Source organism: Puntigrus tetrazona, unplaced genomic scaffold (assembly GCF_018831695.1).
Source record: "Puntigrus tetrazona isolate hp1 unplaced genomic scaffold, ASM1883169v1 S000000513, whole genome shotgun sequence".
Classification (NCBI taxonomy): Eukaryota; Metazoa; Chordata; class Actinopteri; order Cypriniformes; family Cyprinidae; genus Puntigrus; species Puntigrus tetrazona.
In genome coordinates, this window is record NW_025048150.1 from 1540001 (window position 1) to 1552374 (window position 12374).

The following is a 12374-nucleotide window of genomic DNA, read 5'->3' on the forward strand; positions in this document are numbered from 1 at the left end:
ACATGTTTTTTACGCTCACACGACTGGTTTTGTGTTGTTCCATGGTCACATTTAGAGAATTTGCCATGTGTTTTTTTTTGGTCCGTTCTGGTATCGTGTAAAAAAAAGTGCCAGTGGTTCCCATACAGTATCAAAGTATATTTTCATGCTAATACCGTGCTAGTCCGGGCAAGCTGTCTTTATAGCGTGGTAAAGCGGCTCTAATCTGTTTTGAGGGTCGGAGACGGACCCTCTCTTGTGTCTCACTGGAGGATTTGGCGTTAATCCCTTCAGCAAAGTTTCACACCATCTGGACTTTAGTGCTGCTTGGAGGACTGATCTACAGGAGGCGGTGTGTGTGTGTGTGTGTGTGTGTGTGTGTGTGTGTGTGTGTGTGTGTTTACAATGAAATGTTCCGGTGCCCGTCGGGATCTCTCGTGCTCGAGAATAACGCATTGCTTTGTCCTTGGGGTTTGCTTCCTTGGCCTGAATAACTAATGCGTTGAACTAGCAGCTGATGAAGCTGAGGATCACGTGATGACCGTTTTGCCCACACGAGGGCAGGATGGGCTGTAGATGGACGAGGTTTGGAGTTTTGACTAGACATGACAGTGATTATCACACTGGCTGTGTAGAAAACACTTGCACGGTACTGCATATGCAATAATATTACGGTACTATATAAGTAGTTTGCGTACTATTATAGTATTATTATTAGCTTTTGTTTTTATATTGTAGTTCACGTTTTAGCAATGTAATTATGTGCTTTATTTATTGAATATTTCTATTTCTATGCATTAGAAATGATGCTTTATTTCTGTTTTTGCTCTAGTTAGCACTAACGGCATCGGTAGGTGGTGTCATGGTATTAAATAGTGAAACTGCGTTTTTAAAACTAACGATTCGTGCCACTTTCGTGTATTTTTCAGTGTGTCACGTGGAACTTGCTGATCTCCTTTTCCCTCGCGTGTGTATTTTAGCAGTGATTTTCTTCAGTTTTTTATTTCTTCATATGATGTGCTTTGTTTTTGTTTTTAGGGTGACCTTTTGACCTTTTGTCCATGGTCTACAGATGTAAAATAGCCTTTTTGGCTAATTCCTGCGCGTTTATTAATGTGCATTGCACGGAAAAAAACAAAAAAACGAATCACGCGCTATTGTGGCACTTCTTGCAAAAAAAACGCAGTATTGCCATGATAATACGATTTCCAAAACAACGCATTTATCATTTTCCCCAGCATCCCGGAGACTTAAGCGCTCATGCGCATCCCTCTTTACTGAGCCAGTTTTTGGTTCGGATCCAGCTGGAAACGTGAAGCTTTAGGACTTTGGTGTAATTTTCCCCTTCAGCTTTGGCCAGAGCTCTTGAAAGACGGGAAGTGTGTGTGTGTGTGTGTGTGTGTGTGTGTGTGTTGGGGGTGGTTAGATTCCGATCCTCTGACTTGAAGAAAGGAAACACAGGACAAAAGGGCCCTTCAGGTTTGAATTAGCGCTTTAATTGCTCTTGGCTCTTGCTGCCGGGGTCTCCAGCGCTAGCATCGCGGCGCTCGGGTCGCGTGGGAGAGTTTGCGCACGTCAGAAAGAGAGAGTAAGAAGAGCCGGGAATGAAGTACGGGTCTCCGCTTGGCTTTTAGCAGCTGGTAGTGTTTAAAAGCAGGCGATCTCGGCCCGCTTCGGCTCCACGGTTCTCCTCTCAAACTGCCGAGAGCTGCGTCCAATTAGCAATTAACCGAGCCCTTTGAGTCCAAGCCGTAATAAAACGGACGTTTGACGGGCAAATGTGCGAATGGGTCCGAGCAGCGAGGACGTCGAACACGCTCTGATAAAGTTAAACGTGACTCTCGGTGCGCGTCTGTGGATGTCGTTGACCCCGTTCTTGTGTTTAGCCGCTTGTGCGCGAGTGTGTGTTGGACGGATTATCTCGGAAGGGAAACACAACGCAGTAATTGACATCAGCTCCACCAGATGTTTCTCGTCGCCCACCGCTGCGCAGACAGGCTGCGCGAGATTGAATCCAGATGTCGAGGCTCCACAGCGAATACTTCTCTCACCACCAACGAACGACTGCTGCCCAGAATGTCAGTTTTTGCTGGAGATAGGGATTATTGCGGGACCGGACCGCCTGGAGTCGGGCCTCTGACCCCGTTTAGAAGCATCCAGATTTCTTTATATGCTTCCATCACGAATATTAACCCGATGCGCTGACAGCCGTCTTCGTTTTGATACGCTTCAGTTCGCCTAAAGATGGAAAGTCTCATTATTTACTCGGCCGCGAGTCCCTTTTGCACAGAATTTGCCCTCGATTCTCATTAAAATGTGCTCATGTTCGATCCTGACGCGTCGTGATGAGGGCCAACGGAGAACAACTCTGCAGGATTTTTCCATTGGATCGTTGGAGCTCCGTGACCGGCTGAGGCTGATAGTTAGTTGATTCTCACACATTATGTTCATCGAAACCAAAGGCTCTTCACAAATGAGCACGGATTTTGAAGACAAGAAAAAAGAAAAAGCCGAGTGTAGACTGTAAACCAACAATGCCACGGTTGCATGATTTCTGACAACTGTATTTAAAAACATTTAGACTGAATGTTTGAGTTCATATATATATATATATATATAGATATAAGGCTGTGAAATCAGGTACACGAGTTTACCTGTCGTTTCGCTGGAGACATGGATTTTTATGAAAGCGAACCACCTGGAGTCTTGTCTCTGATCCTGATTTCTTAAAATGCAGCCGTCTTCGTTTTGATACGCTTCAGTTCACCTAAAGATTGGAAAGTCTCATCATTTACTCGACCGCGAGTCCTTCTGCACAGAATTTGCCCTCGAATCTCATTAAAACTTGTGCATATTCAATCTTGCGCATCGTGATGTTTTTACGAGACGCTTGAGACCCGATGGGATATATTTAGCTGCTAAACGCAAGTCGCGGTTCTCACACATTATGTTCGTCAAAACGAAAGGCTTCACAAACACGTCTTTGATGCAGGTTTTCTTATATGTGTTGACAAAATCTAAACGGCCCTCTTGCTATTGAATCTCAGTTACAGTTGTACACATTCGATCTTGTTGCATTACGATAAACGTAGAGCACTTTAGCATGACATATTTTTAACCTTAGATCCTCGAGAAAAACCCAAAGGATTTTTCCATTGGCTTTTTCCATTGGATTATTAAAACAAGCTCCGTTTTTTAGTTGGTCTTTGCTGATTCTAAAGCATCTTTACAAACAAACACAACCTCAAAGAAGACTAAATACTATCGTCAGAAGTAAAAATCGAAACCGCAAGCAACTTTTCTGCTGTTTCTACGTTTTAAAAACGTGAGCTCTGTTATAGACATCACGAGGATGTAAAACTACCTTATGAGTAGTAATAACTTTGTTGAGTGTATTATTACCATATTGTTATTGTCTATAATATCTGTATTTGTATTCATATAATTTATATTATAAATCAATGTTTTGATATATATACACACAACCTAGTTTTCTGAAATATATATGTGCATAATAACTATACAAAGCTTGCATACATATATATAATGCAAACAAAAACAGTTATTTTGATTAATCGCGATTAATCGTTGGAAGCTACTAGTTCTCGAAATATAGCATATGGATTTTTTTTGTTGTTGTTTTTGGGGCTTAATATCTCTCCGTCAATGACTAGACTGGAAAAAAATGAAAATAAATCTGACAAGCTTTGCGTCGCGTGAAATAAACCAAACAATGGCGAGCAAATGATGAGAGAAAGATCACTTTCGGCTGAGTTTCGCTGAACGGCGGCGGGTTTTGTTGTCTTTTGAATTGATCTGCGATTGTTGGCGGGGCTGATGGTTATCAGCTGATCCGGCTGTTGTGAAAACAAAGCGGTAGGAGTTTGGAGTGGCGGGATTATTTCGGGACGGCCGATCGCGCTCTGAACTTTCTGCAGCGGTGGGAGTTTAAAGAGGGACAAAGACGGCAGTCATTGAGGAGTCTATCGGAGGGAGGAGCGTTTAAGAGCTTGTGAAAGGGGCTTATCATGCCATTAAAGCTTTTTAGGACCCCCGCCATCCGCACGGCTTGAGAACGAGCCCTCCACCTCCTCCACGGTTTTCTTCAACTTTCTGCAGAGTCTCGGAATCAGATTCAAGAAGCTGTCTGTTAGCTGTCTCTCTCGATCGAAAGATCCACGTATGATGGAGGAACACATTTATCTCATCAAAGTTTTAATACAATAAAACGTGTGATTTGATGATTAAATCATCTGGTCTGGACAGAATGATTTTTAAAAATTAAGCACATTGAATTTGATAAAAGAAATAGAGTAGACCGTGATGCGTACTTCAGTAATACAAATGTATTATTTTTATTTTTTTAATTGTCGATTTTGTTGCATCACACTCACTAAAATCGAATGCATAGGAACGTTTTTTATTACTGCAATAAAATGCATTTTAATTTGAACGTTGCTCAACTTCGTGCACTTAAATAACTGAACTTGAATAAAGACTAAAAAAATACTAAAAATGACACAACAACGTAACTAAAACTTTACATTTAAAATGTAAAAATAAACTGACTCAAAATATGAATAAATATTAATAATAACAATATAATAGTATCTCAATTAAACTATTTAAACTATTTATATGTGAATTTATATTATTTATATTTTGAAAAAAATATATATATATATATATATATATATATATATATATATATATATATATATATATATATATAAATAATATTTGACATTCCCATGAAATAAAATGAAAATAATCCATTGCACTATACTATTTTTTTTCCCTGTCTCTCTGTGCAATTCTTCATTTTTCTCTCAGGCTGATGGGAAATCCAGCTGTTTTGTGGCCATCAGTGGCCGATGGACTATTAAAAAAAAGAGGGGATAAAAATTGCCTTCAGTCCAGTCTGTGAGAACTCACCAGAGCGTTGACATTGAGACCTGATGTGTGTGTGTGTGTGTGTGTGTGTGTGTGTGTTTCCCAACTGTTTCTCATGCTTCAGGCCATCCTGCCGCATTGAACAGGATGTCTGTGTCACATTTCAATGATCCATTATATTTCTCCTGTAGAATTGGCAGCAGTGCTTCTGAATGAACGGGACAGTGAATGAGACGCTTTATTTTTGTCTGCTTTTGGGAGCCCAGAGGGCCGTGATGGTATCTTTCCCATGATATACTCTAAATATGAGCGCGACCAGCAGCGTGTGAACACAGCGTGAGGGACGGCTGATCTGGGAACGAGTCGGTTCTTTTGATCGAACCGGTTCATAAAATTCAGTTTGGATCGATACGGTCTGATTTTTGTGGGTGAATATCATGAACTAACACTAAAATAAATGTAAAAAAATAATAATAATAATGCATTTTTAAATGAAATGAAAATAAAATTCAAATAATTTAGGAAGAACTGATTTTTAGGTAAAAAAACGGGGAAAAAAAACTTATAAAAATGACAAAAACATACAATTAAATAACTTTTGCCTACAATTCAGCATCCTGACTTAAATGAAACCATCAAGTGATAAAACAGCATGCTAGTATGGTATTATTTACATCTATTATCGATTTAACAGATTAAATATGTTAAATCGGAATAATTGTGTTAATTATCAGGTATTCACAACATCTTAAGGCTAAAAGTAGCTCATAACTCGCCAATTTTGGAGAGATTCCTAAAAATAATAGACGCGTCAGCCTTAAATTTGGTTTAAATTAAGTCGGTTTAAAATATTTCACAAAGCACAGATTTTAATTTGATTGTGGCGTTTTACATTTTAATTGCTGAACCTTTATTTGACCGTGGCAGCGTAATATTTGTATGAATATTTGTATGAATAAATCTCCATCCCTATCAGCCAATCACTGTGTGCACGGTTAATGAGCATGCTGACATCATCCGCAGCGACGAGCTCAACCCCGCCCCCTTTACTCTGAGCTGAACACTTCTCTCTATTCCTTTTTAGTAAAGTTTGTCTCAGCCGCTTAAATCCTCTACTCTCAGTGGTAAGATAAAAAGTTTCGTGAGTACAGAAAGCAACTGGCGAATCACGTTTTGAACTGGTTCATTGAAACGAACAGTTTGAAAGAACCGATTCGCCAAAATGAGTCAGGCATTCCAGCACTGGTAGACATGCCAAAGGGATTGTGGGAAACGTTGGTCTTGACAAGCCAGAACATATCCTGCAATCCAACCTCAGGAAAGGCATGCTCACACACACATACACACACACGCACACACACACACACACGCAAGATCCCCTTTCTCTTCTTATCAGCACAACTATAATTAAGTCCTTGGTTTACAGCGTAAAAAGCCCCATGGGTTCGCTCTCTCTCTCTCTCTCTCTCTCTCTTTATCTCTCTCTCCCCAGGTGTTCTCTACACACACTCCAGCTGAACCACCTGCAAACACAGGTGTGTGTGACTCTAAGTGTGTGTGTTTGTGCCAATAACACAGCTGCTCTCTTGCCTCGAGGCCAAAAATGGACCGAGAATTCAGAATAAACACAGGTGTGGTGTAGAAGAACAAGAGATAGCTCCAAACCAGCGTTTCCCCCAGCCTTTCTACCTCTCGTGTCGTGTATGCTGTAGTATGTACACACACACCAAAGCTTGCATTTACACCATATTGCGTGCGGGATAAATGTGAGCAGTTGTAATAGCGCCGCAGTGAGCAGTATGAGAACGCTCCCTTTCTTTGCTCGCTCCTCTCGTGTCTTAGATTGCATTCGACACAGAGCTCTTTGTGTAAAAAATATCCTCGTTATCTCATCCGTGCTTTCATCCCACTCGGATCATGGGATTCCAGATGAATTTTGGATGCGATACATATGCATATATACATATAAACACGCCTCCAAATCAGGCTCGGGGTCACTGCCTACGTCCCTCGTTGATGATGCAACCGTTTAGAGGTGTAATTCACGCTTAGAAATGTGTCCGTGTCACTGCACTAGACTAAACTAAACATCACTAATGAAGGTTTCTAATGCATTGCGATGAATTCGGCCCGAAAGCGCCTCGAAAGTCATTATTTCGTGATTTGTCCTGAGCATCCCTTTGTGAAAGGTTCGGCTTTGGTATTTTGCGTTTAATGCGGTGGCATTCACATGCACCGCTACAGCCGCCGTATGCCGTTTATTTGCGTTGATTATATCAGAAGTCTTAAATATAGTCTGGAGGTTGTTTACACCGAGCCTGCTTTGGTATCTGACCTCTCCGGTATGGAGTGGTGTGTGTTTCTCCGTCCATCCACACACACACGCACACACGCACACACACACGCACGCACACACACGCGCACGCATGCACTTCACATCAGTTCTTCTCTTGTAAAACGAGGCAGTAAATTCCTCCGCGTCATTTTCTCGTCACTTTGGAAAGCGATGCTCAGAGAAACCTTCTCAAGGATGCTAATGCCGTCGGGTCAGATGGAGAGCTGACACCTGACCTGCTGCTCTCCGACATTTAATAGAGGATCGATGTGTTGTGAAGCGCAGAAAATGCTACATATTCATGCGTTACATTTAAACATTTATGGTTGAGCGCGTTATATTTTTTGCGCATTATTCCAGTTTGCATCCGACTGAGCAACAAACCGCATGTTAATTAAATGCTTCTGAGGGATGAAGTTCAGTTACTTGAGGTGATGAGGATTGCTGCATTTACTGGTCATTTGATGGTCATCGAATCTAACAGTAAACTCTGTGTGTGTGTGTGTGTGTGGACTCTTGGCTCTCAAAGTGGAAACTTTAGGGTGATGTGGCCAAGAGAGCGTGTGACCCACCTCTCGTAAATTGCGCTGATGCACGCGCTCGGACAGATGCTGAAGTGTTGGGGAGGAACTAACTGCTAGCTTAGCTGTGTGATGGTTTTCAGACTGCAGGAGCTGTGTGTCTGTGTTTCATTTGAATATATTTGAAATATATACATCTCATAACAACGGGTTTGCATGCTATATCGTTGTGAAATTAAGTAAATGTGGCGTTTTAGGATAATCGTTATTGTTTTGCTAATTCAATTCGTAAAAAAATAACATTTTAAGCCTTTTGAGTTACAGGGACATTGGCAGTGTGCTCATAAACCACCTTCAGATTGTAATACCTCTGTCATACCCGTGTCATTAAACACATTTGAGTGCGCAAAAACCAACACACACACACTGTTTCTGTGGCTTTCCATAGACTTCTATTACTTTTATACTGACCTGACAATATTTTCTATCTCCTAACCCAATCCTAGCCCTAAAACGATATATATATATATATATATATATATATATATATATATATATATATATATATATATATATATCTAAAACATCTGGAATGCATTTTTTTCATTCAGAGATTTTTTAGGGCGGTTTAGTGAGATTTAACTCACTTTTGGGGCAATTTGGTGCCCAAACTATAGCTAAGTAAACACACTCTCACACACACACACCTTTTTCACACATGTCTCTTCACTTACATACAAACACACTCAGCCTGTATGTGTTGTAAGAGGAGTCGAGTGCTGCGTGTGTGTGTGTGTGTGTGTGTCAGGCTTTACTTAAACTAATGGCTCCCAGGCGTGCAGCGCGGCCAGACACACTGGAGCCGAGAGCCGAGCAGGAATGCCACTACAAACACAGAGAGAGAGACTGAGGGACGCAGAGAAGTGCTTGGAAAGAGATTCTGCTGTGGAGGAGATTGGATGTGGATTTGGAACAGCAGTCCGCTCGGTGTGTGTGTGTGTGTGAGAGTTCAGGACGAGTGTGCTCACATCTGTCGCCCTGCTGCGTTACATCCACAGATGGAGGAAACGTCTTGCAGATGGAAGCGAAGGATTGTAACGATTTAGATAGAAACGGGCTCCTGTGCTCTTTATCATGCGCTTAAAGAATGATTTTCGCCTAAAATGAAATGATGAGTGCTCTGTTGGTGCCAAAAATGTTGGCACACTACTCTCAATAAGCACAAAATATTAGCCACGCACAGAAATATTAGGCTTAATAGCTTTTTTTTTTTTAATTAGCACTGCTTTGCTCTTAGAATCTTTCCCGTTAAACGTTAGTTCGGAATGCTACGAGAAGTTACAAAATATCCAGTTTGAAAATTGTTACATGAGCATTCCGTTTCGTCTTTTTGGATACATTTTAAAGCGTTCTCTGAAACAAATAGCAACGTTTGATAAACGTTAGATAAATGTTTCAGAAACGACGTAAATGAGCGCTATCTCTCTCAATGTTACGATTCTTCCACCGACATTAATACAGTAGTCAACATTTGAAGTGGATTTAACATCGAGAAGACATGCTAACGTTCTCTGGGAATATATTTACAATATGCGAGTCCCGAATTTGTCACGGTGCATTCTGGGATTGTCTTTTCCTTGAAGCGCAAAGCAGCACTTTGGCTAAAAGAAGGTATTCTAGAAGGCTGCATGTACGTTGTTGCGCTGCAGTTTTTAATTGTAAAACACTGGTATCTTCTGTGATTCCCGGGGCTTTTCATTCGAAGCAGACTTTTTGTGGGGTCTCCATATGTGGTGCAACGGCCACGCACTCCTTTCAGATGCATTTCGGAGCAGAAAGTGTTTTTTTTGTTTAAGCCGAGCTTTATTGATGTGCATTTACATGCAAATGGAGGGAGCTGGTGTTAACACTCATTAACCTGAATGGCAGCCCAAACATGCTCCCTAAATAGCACACATCACTGTTTGCAAACAATCAACAGGCTTTACAGCATTCTTGATTTTTACTCCAGCATATAAGATGGGCTAATTTTAGCGTTTGTTATGCAGCTCTGGTTTTTAGGTTTTAAAACTATGCATAATACAATATAACACACACATGCACAATTCTAATTGTATTAAATCATTTATTTATTTATTATTATTATATTTATTTTTACACAGTATATGCAATGTAGCCTATATTTACTTACAAAAGCAAAAAAATACACCAGTTATCTTTAGATTTAGGAGCTGACAGTAAGCTGAATCATGAGCTCTGATAATCTCACGGTATGGACTGATTCATTTAGGATGGATTATAAATCGTTCTTTCAGTATACATGATGAATTCTTGTTATTTCTGCTCGCATCAGGTTTCGTTCTCTCTGTGATGCCAAAGGCTTGAGAAATCTCTGAGCGTGAGGTCATGCGTTTTTTGACTTTCTTTTTGGACAGGACGAGAGATTGGCCGCTAGTCAGGGCTCTGTTTATTTGTCTAGATGTAGATGGAGGGAGAGATAGAGTACATGTGCCACATGACACCATTTTGTAGATAATGTTTCTTATTACATGTCAGATTTTGTTAAACTTCACCTCCCTCGCCCCAGGTGAAAGGAAAATGATCTGACATGTGGATGAAGTGTTTGTTAATAATGTTTAGAATAATTTGGGAGATTTAAAACATATTTTTTTCTCCTTTGTGTGGGAAAAAAAATAAACAAATATATATGTATATATATATATATATATATATATATATATATATATATATATATATATATGTTTTAGATGTATTTACATGAAATTATCATAATCCCAAAAAAACATTTATATAACATTTATAGTGTATACTGTGTATATTATTTATCATGATTAAATACAAACACATGCATGCATATTTAAAAAAAAATTAAATAAAAAAAAAAATATATATATATATATATATATATATATATATATATATATATATATAAACACCTTAAATAAAATATTAAAAAAATATTTTTAAAAAAATCTTCTCGAAAATAACCTAAACTGAAATAAAAATCATTTTAACTCAAATTAAGCATAGAAAAATGCATTAATACAAACTACAATATTATCCCACTAGTATTAAAATGAGTTCAAATGAAGAAATACAGTACATTTTCTAATGCAGACAGACTCTAATGTCTCAGTGTACATCAGCAGTTGACTTTTTGCATGTGTTTTACTTCTTCGCAAGAAACATCTGGAACAAAGTTACATGAGACATCAATTAGGGCTCATAAGAGCAATAAAATTGTACATTTTAAGTTGAATAGTTCATCCTAAAGTAACGGCACACACACAGCGTGAGGTGTTATGGGTAACTTCCCCTCCCTTCCCCTTCCCTGGCATCCACTTTGTTTAGCCTTTGAGTGCCAGAGCAGTTAGTTATGTTAATGAGTCTCCTCTAGTTTAATGCATTGAATAGACCAGCGGCTGATTGGCCAGGAGCCTTGCTGTGGGTGTGGCCTGTGCGGTGACCTCAGCAGAGAGAGAGGGAGGCGTGGAAGGCGCTCTAAATCCCATCACCCATCTGGAGTCCATCTGTGCCTCTCTGGCGGTGGGAAGGACTCGGACTGTGAGAGAGTTTCAGACACATGCCTCACATATGAAGAGAGAGCAGAGTGATTTACATTGTTTGGAATAAGACACGAGCAGAGCGGACTATCACAGAGAGGAGGTGAGCTTCATCTGTCACTTTTCATGGCGTCACTCGTGCGGTTTGCTTTGTTGTTGGCGTCCGGAGCTGCGTTTGCGCTCGGCTCCGGGGCTGGAGGTATGAGGCTTTTGTGTTTGTTCCACGCCAAACGTTCAGTGCGGTGCTTTTATGCACGACTTTGTTGCAAACCTCTAAAAACATGCCATGGAAAGACATTTTTCAGTACTATCTTGAGGTGCTTTGTAAATTCCTTGGTAAATGAATGCCATTGCTGTGGTATATATCAAATATACAGTGATGCTACTTTTTGGATTGACTCATCTCACTTCTTTTTTTTTTATCTCATCAAATTGAGTACATTACTGAGTACATGCCCTTATACAACTGACTAATGATTTTAAAATACGCAAATTGCATTGAACCGTCTGGTTAGTGCATTTCTATCAATATACAGTGCATCTATAGCGTATAATGTTATGATTATATATGAAATATGTTCCTATTTTCAACATATATACTGTATGTGTGTGTTTATATTATATATATATATATATATATATATATATATATATATATATATATATATATATATATATATATTTTTTATATATATATATAAGAATAAATAAATAATACCAAAAATAAAAATAATAAAAAAATAAAAAATATATATATATATATATATATATATATATATATATAATTATTTATTTATTTAATTAATTATTTGCAATTAATTGTTTGACAGCACTAATATATATATATATATATATATATATATATATATATATATATATATATATACACACACATTTATTGATTTGTTATGTTGTTTTCGATTATATAATAGAGGTGATTCATGCCTTTAATGTAATGGAAAATCTGAAATAATCAGGGCATTTTAAAATAGAGATTTGGGAATCCGAAGAAGGTCGGTCATGGAAATGAATAACATCATGGAAAGTTTTTCATCAGCTGGA

At 39.0% G+C, this 12374-nt stretch overlaps 1 protein-coding gene across 1 annotated transcript in view; it reads left to right on the forward strand.

Annotated features, from left to right (window-relative positions):
* cbfa2t2 (CBFA2/RUNX1 partner transcriptional co-repressor 2) overlaps positions 1-12374 on the forward strand; it is a 34424-nt gene that overhangs the window by 1123 nt on the left and 20927 nt on the right.